This window comes from Salvia hispanica, chromosome 2 (genome assembly GCF_029641045.1).
Source record: "Salvia hispanica isolate PSC_SH4W2 chromosome 2, Shi_PSC_v1, whole genome shotgun sequence".
Lineage (NCBI taxonomy): Eukaryota > Viridiplantae > Streptophyta > Magnoliopsida > Lamiales > Lamiaceae > Salvia > Salvia hispanica.
Genome location: NC_142693.1, coordinates 37788204 through 37796934, shown reverse-complemented (window position 1 = coordinate 37796934; position 8731 = coordinate 37788204). Strand labels below are relative to the sequence as shown.

The 8731-nt window shown below is 30.5% G+C and overlaps 1 pseudogene across 1 annotated transcript; it reads right to left on the bottom strand.

Annotated features, from left to right (window-relative positions):
- Positions 1 to 542: 542 nt before the first annotated feature.
- On the bottom strand, positions 543 to 1741 carry LOC148932344 (kirola-like; annotated as a pseudogene). The gene is made up of 2 exons (XR_016134843.1): positions 1513 to 1741; positions 543 to 1031 (listed from the first exon to the last, which is right to left on the bottom strand). The product of XR_016134843.1 is annotated as a kirola-like (transcript).
- Positions 1742 to 8731: the final 6990 nt, after the last annotated feature.

Genomic DNA, 8731 nt, shown 5'->3' with positions numbered 1-8731 from the left:
GCTCTTAGAAATGTAATACCTCGAGAATCCAAAAATAGTAACCGATAATAAGTTGAGAAACATCAAGAATAAATTTTTAATATCAATCTATTTTATTATAATGAATCATTAAAGTAACTAAAATAATCATTAGTGAAACAGTAATAATCATTAATGAAATAAATTATATTTTAATATTATATATTTAATATTTTCTTTGTGTCTTTATAAAATAGTAATTTTATTTTTCTTAACTTACCTCACAATAATAATCGATAAATTAAAATTTGATATATAATATACTAATACTAATTGTATTTACACATTTTATTTCTAATTTTAAATTTTTACATTCTAAAATACTAATATTAAATTCTTAGTTTTTGTAACATTACCTCAAACCTCAATAAAGAAAATCACATATTTTAATAATCTATTTAATATTGTTAAAGCTATACAGATGATATTTTTTCTACTAATATTTTTAAAAATTGGACCGTACTCCACCCTACTTATATAGAGAATGTCTTCACCGATTTCTGTACACATAAGGAATATCCCTATAATCCCAATAAAATAAATTTTCATACTCTATACTTGGAGTAATAAACACAAACAAGCTCCACTCAATTTCAAATCGGAAAAACAAGTACCACAAATAAACATACACAACAGAGTGTGTTTCTCTCACACACAATCAAGCACATTGGGTAGAAACACTCTTATTGAGTTGAACGATGCACAAGCAAACCATCATAACTTAAAATATGACAGAGTAGATTCAAGGTTGAGCAAGGTGGTGAGTCTCAATAGCTTTGATTATGTCAATGTGTAATGAGAGAGTTGAAAAGGGATGCTCCACATCCTCATTAAGCATCTCGTATTCGAAGGTGCTTGTCACCAAATCAATGCCATCCTTTGTCTCTATGTGTGTTGTTAAACGAAATCTTTGTAAATCTCCAACAAGTCTCCTTCAATCACCTTATATTGGATCAATTTTTTCTCTTCATCAATTAATTGGATCACTTGTTTTGCTTTCTTCACTTTTCCATCTGCACATTGCACACAACGTTTTAATTTTTATCAGTATTAGGATTCATTGGGGTCAAATAATTTTATCTTTTTATAGCTCCTTTACATATAAGCTGACATGTGACTAAAAATACTAAAAAAAATTAGGTCAATTTATCTGAATTTAAGTATGCACTTTATAATCAAATAAAAGATGTACTACATGAATTGAAGTACTTCCTTCGTCCCACTTTAGCAGTCTCATTGACATTTCTGCCCTCTTTTTAAAAAAATAATAAAAAATAGTTAAATTGGAGAAATGGTAAAGTAAGAGACACAATAATGTAGATAAGACTTTTCTCTATATTATTCTCTCTCTTAATTTACCATTTCTTCTCTTTAACTATTTTTTATCATTTTTTACAAAAAGATGACAGAAAAGTCAATGGGACTGCTAAAGTGGGACGGAGGGAGTAATATATAATTATAATGATGACGTGGAAGAGACACATGAATACATACCATGGATATAATCCCAGCAAATGATAGAACCAACATGACCAAATTCACCCTCATGAAGATCGCATCCTTTTACTATTTCAGGGCTAATTGTGGAAATCTGATGTGGCCTGTGCTTTGCAAATTCGTGGAATACATCTCCACCGGCTTTGAATTCTATTGCTGCAACCAATTTCCCATGTAATCCCATCTCTAAGGGAAAAATATATGAATATATTATCTTGCAAGTGAAGAGAAGAAGGTACACATATATATATATTCTTTGCAATCTCTCCTTTATATAGGCGACGCTCATGTGATCATCCCGATTGTAATATTTTAGTCTATATTAGTTTCTATTTTTTTTTCCTTTTTTTATATATATGAAAATATTTTTTTTTCAATCGGACTCTATAAAACTTATGGGGTCCCTTGTAAAGTTTATTTTAATATTTTTAGTTATTCATCCTTGCGTCCTTTTTTTATTAATTATTAAGGATAATGCTTTAAAAGTCATAAACATTTTTCATTTTCGGTTTTTTCCACGAACAAAAAAATTAGCGTATAATCAATAATGCATGAACTTTATAATCGATTGTCATTTTCGCATGTCGGGTATTCCATCTACGAAGTCAGCTAACGTGTCTTTTTAAGTTGACGTGGCTGCTGAATGTATGTTGACTGGATAATGTGGATCACAAATTAAGCTGACGTGTCTTTATCATGCCTCCACCACCACTGCTCCTCCCTACTATCTTCCTCCTCTTCCTCACAGCCGCCGCCGCCGCCACCGCCGCCGCCCAGCACTCCAATCCCGGCCCCGACTGCACAGGTAATAGAGGTAATCACGTTTTATTAAACTCTTGAACATTTTTAGGACATTTCTACCCTTTTCAAATTTTTTTGTATTTAAGGCCACAGCCCACATATGTCCATTGTTTTTCACTTATTCTTTTATTTTCTTTCTCTCGCTTCTATAAATTATTTTTAATTTTTATCATTTCAACAAATTATTTATTTATTGACTGTTTATACTTGTTTTGCCTTATAAACATATTTAACATGAATGATATTCTCTAGATCTATTCATGATAAATTTGACAAAAATTTATTTTATCTGTCTAAAAAGATTTGACACCATCATTTATAATAAGCTGGAGTAAATTACTTTGGCTTTTACTAGAATTTGAATATTTCTTTCCATATAATTCAATAAATGTGATTAAGGGTTAAAAAGACAGTAGTAAAAATTTTAAATGATTTGTAGAAATAAGAAAAACAGAATAAAGTGAAAGTGAAAGTAAAAGTAAAAGTAAAATAATGGATGAATATGCCTTTAAAGTTATTAAAAAAATTGAGAAATGATAGAAATGTCCTAAAAATATGCAAAAGGACCAAAAACATGATTACCCTTATTGTCCGGGTACCATTGGTGCTAATAAAATTTACCAGGTACCGCGGTAGTGCAAATGTAATTGTCCAAAAATCATTGATATAGTTCACCCTTTATTCCAATGATCATATATTAATAATATATAAACATAGAGTATTATGTAGTAATATACTAAAATTTATTACTCTCTAAATAATTGTACTACTCTATAAGATATAAACATATAGTAGTAATTTGTTACTGATGGAATTGAGTTCGAAAAGCTAGCAATTAAACATCATATTGGAAAGACGAAATGACTTTTTATTATTAACTTTATGAAGCCGTGACTTAATTCGATATTATTTTTTCTATTAATAGCATTAATTGTTTACACTGGCGATTGTTTTAGTTTTTAAAAGTTATAGACCATGCATCCTATAAAAATAGATTATTTTTACTATTTTTGACACGTTTCATAATAAAGAGGTACACTTCAACTTTTGGTAAATCTTTTTCTCTAAAATGAGATGAGCCACATATTCTATTAATAATACTTCAATTACTTTTCTTATATCTATATCTTTATTAATTGTTTTTTTTTTCTATATCTTTATTAATTGTGCATTATCACTTTTGTTAAAATTAGACATATAATTAACAAATTTTGAACACGAAAATATCTAAGTCATAATTTTCGTTCACCGGCTAATAGTGGTGTCATGTTTTTAGGCCATTGAGGACATAATTATGACCTTTTGCATCACCTCAATGACTTAGAGCTAAAGTTAGAAGGCTAAAAAAAGGATACAATTTTAGCCTTCTTCAGTCTCCAAATTCTAATTTTACGAGGAAGATCAACTCTTACTCATCTTAACTTGTTTGAGATTCCATATTTTTTAATGGTATAATCGTACGAGGGGGTGTAGGTTTTAGTATAAAGTTAAGGAGTAGGATCATTAAAATTTTAAAAATATTATGCAATTTCAGCCAATGTCGAAATGACTTGAAATTCTCACAATGCTTACGAAATAAAACTAATTTCCTAGTTTGTGAAATTAATCATTTTACTATATTTCATGGATTTAATTTTACCATTTTAATTTCTACTTTATTTCATTTTGAGTTCAAAGATTTTCTAACCATAGAAAATAATACTATGCTTTTGAGTTTCTAGGATTTCCTAACCATAATTTTATTTTTTTTAAGAGTTTTTGATGTTTTTAATATATATAATTAGTTGTCCATATTAATATCTTCGTTTATATAAATTAAAGGTTTAATAGCTTTCCATATTCTTTATATAGCATCTAATATATTCTTAAAATCTGAAAGCGATAAATCAAATATATTTTTAAAAATAAATGTGATACACAGGTAACGGTATACCAAAAATTAGGACACTGGATCGAAAGTCTGGCTTTGAACATCTAGTATGTATGTGTTCATCTAAAAAAATAATAACCCCTCCGCCCTACTCAAAATATCTTCTTCTTTTTTTTAATTTATCTCCCATAAGATATCCTCTTTATATATTTAGAAATAAATCTATCTCTTTCATTAAAATATTTAAACTATATTTTTCTCTCTACTTTCACCTAACAATTCTTCCAAATATTTTGCGTCACTAAGAATTTGGACATCTTGAATAAGACGGAGAGTATAAAAGAAAAAAATTAATAAAAATAGTAGTACTCTCAATTAGGCTGGGCATGAGCTACTGTAAGCTGTGTCACGTAAAACATGAGGAAATTTCTAAGTCAAAAAAGTGCGGTGATAATTTGATACAATCAACATTAGGGGTGACGAAACGAGTTACCTGCGGGTACCCGCACCCGACAGATCGGGTATCCGTACCCGATTTTAGCCAAATTTATTGTCCTAATATCCGCCCCGCGATATACCGGGATTATCCGATACCCGTGTCGGGTATCCCACACCCGACATTGTGGGTACCCGTACCTGACCCGAAATTTTAATAAAAAAAATTGAAAACTATAATAACTATCAATGTTCCCAATTTACTTTATTAATATCGATGGTAAACGTTGAATAGATTGAGAATAAAAGTGAGGGGACACTCTATAGCTAGTTCCGGTGAGTTTTCAATTGTATGTTCGTTGGAATACAAAAATATTTTAAAATAACTCTTAGATTATATAAAGTACTTCCAGTGTTCCGCCTTAATAGAGGCATTACATTTTCTTCACTTATTTTGAAAATATAATAATATAAACACTCTTCTCTACATTATTATCTCTCTCACTTTATTTTTTCTCCGTTCTAACTATTTATTTTTAATTTTTTCAAAATGAGTGAGTATATGGCTATTATTATTTAACTCTTTACTTTTGTTTCTCTACTTTAACTATTTGAAACACCTCTATTAATATGAAACGGGAGGAGTATTAAAAGATGAAATATGACTAATACTGATAATAACGGGTATTATTGGGGCTAACGGGTATACCCGCGCGGGTAGTGGGTATACCCGCTACCCGCAAAACTCTAAAACACACTACCTGATCCCGTCCCGTTTTCCGTTATCTATCGGATAGCGGATACCCAATACTACACCCGCTACCCGCAAAACTCTAAAACACACTACCTGATCCCGTCTCGTTTTCTATTATCTGTCGGATAGCGGATACCCAATACTCAATAAGTAATGGATCGAGATGGGAATTACACATTACCCGCTACCCATTTTGCCACCCCTAATCAACATATACTTTTACTTTCTGGGTGCTTAAACAACAAAATATTCGTTGTTTATACTTTATAGAGTTGGCAAAATCGTTAATGATGAAGATGGCCTACTAATTAGCATGGCCCCATCCGAAACGTTATCTTGTCTAGCATATCACTAGGACGGGTAAATCCACTCAAATTTCCTTATATACTACTCCTATTTACCTATTATTTTGGTTTCCCGTAAAATCAATGACTAATTTTAGTAAATTATTACCTTATTGTCTTTCCTTAAATTCTCAAAACACGTACTACTACTATATATTTATGTTTCTCTAAAATCAATGAATGTCTTTCCTTAAATTCTCGAAATAAAAATTATATACTACTTTGCTTCTGGTAAAATTAGAGAATTATTTTAATATATTCACTAGATGTCTTTCCTGAGATTCTCAAAATAATTGCATATATATTTGTCTCCTTTAAAATCAATGGTGGAACTGGGAATTTTTACACTCGGGTCTAAACCTTTGTTAATAATTATGAAATATTTTTTGGCGTCATCGACATAAACGGTTTTGACATCGATAGTAGAAGAGAGAAACAAGAGATTTACACGATAATGGTCGTTAAAACCTGAAATCAACAGCAACATTTATAGTAGAAAATGCGAGAGAAACTTGAGATATACCCTTCCGTCCGCCATTAGAAGTCTCATTTATGGGCGGCACGAGTTTTAAGAAATGTTATGGAAAGTGAATGGAAAAAAGTTAGTGGAATAGGAGACCCACTTGTATATATTAATTTTAAATAAAATGTGAGTTGAATGAGTCAGTGGAAAGTAGGACCCTATTACTATTTATGGTAAAAGTGAACCGGAACTCTTATTCGCGGACGGACTAAAATGGAAAAACGGAACTCCTATTCGCGGACGGAGGGAGTATACACTTATTTTCGTAGACTTGGGAAGAATCGAATTGAATTGTGCTCGCAACTGGATATGAATAAATTATAATTATGTAATATATATAAATAAAAATTTAAATTATTAGGGGCGTAAGGGCCTTCATCCTATATAAAATGGTTTTTGCTCTGTGCCGAACCACAACGTACTATTTTGATCTTATTGTTATGAACAGATTTTTTATACTCGTATTGACTATAACAAAACATATAAACAAGTACTATCGCAAGTTTTTATCACGATCGTTATCCAAATGGCACTGATAGTGTGGTCCAAATAATGGTGTACCTCTAGATCAGGTGTGCATTAACGGTTGCGGATTCCCTAGGTTTCAACCAAAATAAAACCAAAAAAAATGAAAATAAAGAAATGAAATATTAAAAACAAAATTGAAAACAAAAATTGAAAACAATAAACAAAATTAAATACTAATCTATTACCTCCTCGGCAACGGTGCCAAAACATATTGTAAATTAGAGCTTGTATATAAATGTGAAAATGCAAAGGTTAATAAACTGTCTTTAATAATACAATTACTGGCTACTACAAGACTATAGTTGTAATTGTGGTATCAGGGTGTTGATCCACCGGGAGGTAAAAAACTAGTATCTAATTGAGCTAAAACGTTCATTTTTATCTAATTGAGCTAAAACGTTCATTTTTAGATTATGATAGATCACATAATTATTTGTACCTCCATCTCACAGTAGAAGTCTATATACACAAATTTTAAGAAATATAAAGAAAAGAAAGTTGAAAAAGTTAATAGAGCAAGAGTCTCACTTTTATTTATTAGTGTCATAATAAATTAGAGTAGAATGAGTTAGTGGAATGTGAGACCTACTTACCATTTTTTAAAATAAAAGTAAAAGTGGACTCTTATTGTGGAACAGACTAAAATGGCAAAAATGAAGTCTTATTGTAGAACGGAGGTAGTAACTAACAAGAAGGTTGTAAAGTCACAAAGATAAAAAAAAATTCTCCTAACATGTTTTGGATCATATATTATGAATAATTCCTAAGCAGAATTTCAATTTATTCAATGGTTACAAAGATTGTATTTACTTTATTTTTCATCCTAAAAGTATTAAGCATACTTTATAAATTAGAGGAAATTGATGTTAGCTAAACAAATAGCAAGAAATTAATAACCATTAGTTTAACAATCTTATAAATGCGTAGTACTCCATTCACAATTCCTATAGTTGAAATAAGCAATGAATCATAAATTCGTCGTCTAAGTTTTCATCCTAACTTCTTAGTTTTCATAATTATTAACCTAACTGCTCTATACATACTCCATTAAAATTTTAGAATTTATTATACTATTAAAAACAAAACGTTTCTACAATAACAAATATAATAACACATTAAAGACAAGAATTGAACCCAAAGAAATTCATTCATGTCAGTAACACAAGGATGGGATATTCAGGAGAGTATTTAACCATTATACTATAAACACAATATATTTTTTAATTTTTTTTTAAACCAATAAAATAAATCTATATTATTTTTAAGAAGACCAATGATACGGATCAGTCCCAAAGCCACAAGCGACGACCACCATGCGCCTGCAACGCAACCGTCCAAGAGACATCTAGACTAGGGCTAATGCAGTTAACTTAATGTAATGAGTGAGTCTAGCGTAAGTATAAACTCAATTTTTGGTTTTCTTTATCTTTTCTAAATTGAGAGAGAAAATCGGATCGCATATTTTCGTTATATAAAGACATTTCTCTCTCTGAATATGTTGATTTGTGGATTTTCGATCCATTGACAAAATTATCATAAACTTCCATGATGAAGGAAATGGATAACAAAATATCGTCAGTGCATTTAAAAATGTATATATACTACCAAATATTTAGTTTCGTTTTTATGCAATAAAAAAACCACCGAGCAACATGCCACTGAGTCCTGAATTCTGCAGATACTATGAGATTTCTATACAGCGGCAAATAATTAACCTAACAACACAAGAAGCTTTAGATTACAGTTGTTATGTTTTTCTTTTCCTCTCTGACAACTTCACTGCCAATTTTGAGATCCGTGTTTTGGTTAGTTTCTGCTTTGGGTGCAACTTCTTTCTTCTCTGAGCCAAAGAAAGAGCAGCTCTGGAATGCGTCCAGACTGTTAGCTATCAGGCGGTTCAAACCACCGAGGATATTGCTAAGAATTAGATCGTTGATTTGGTATCTACACGAGGGTATGTC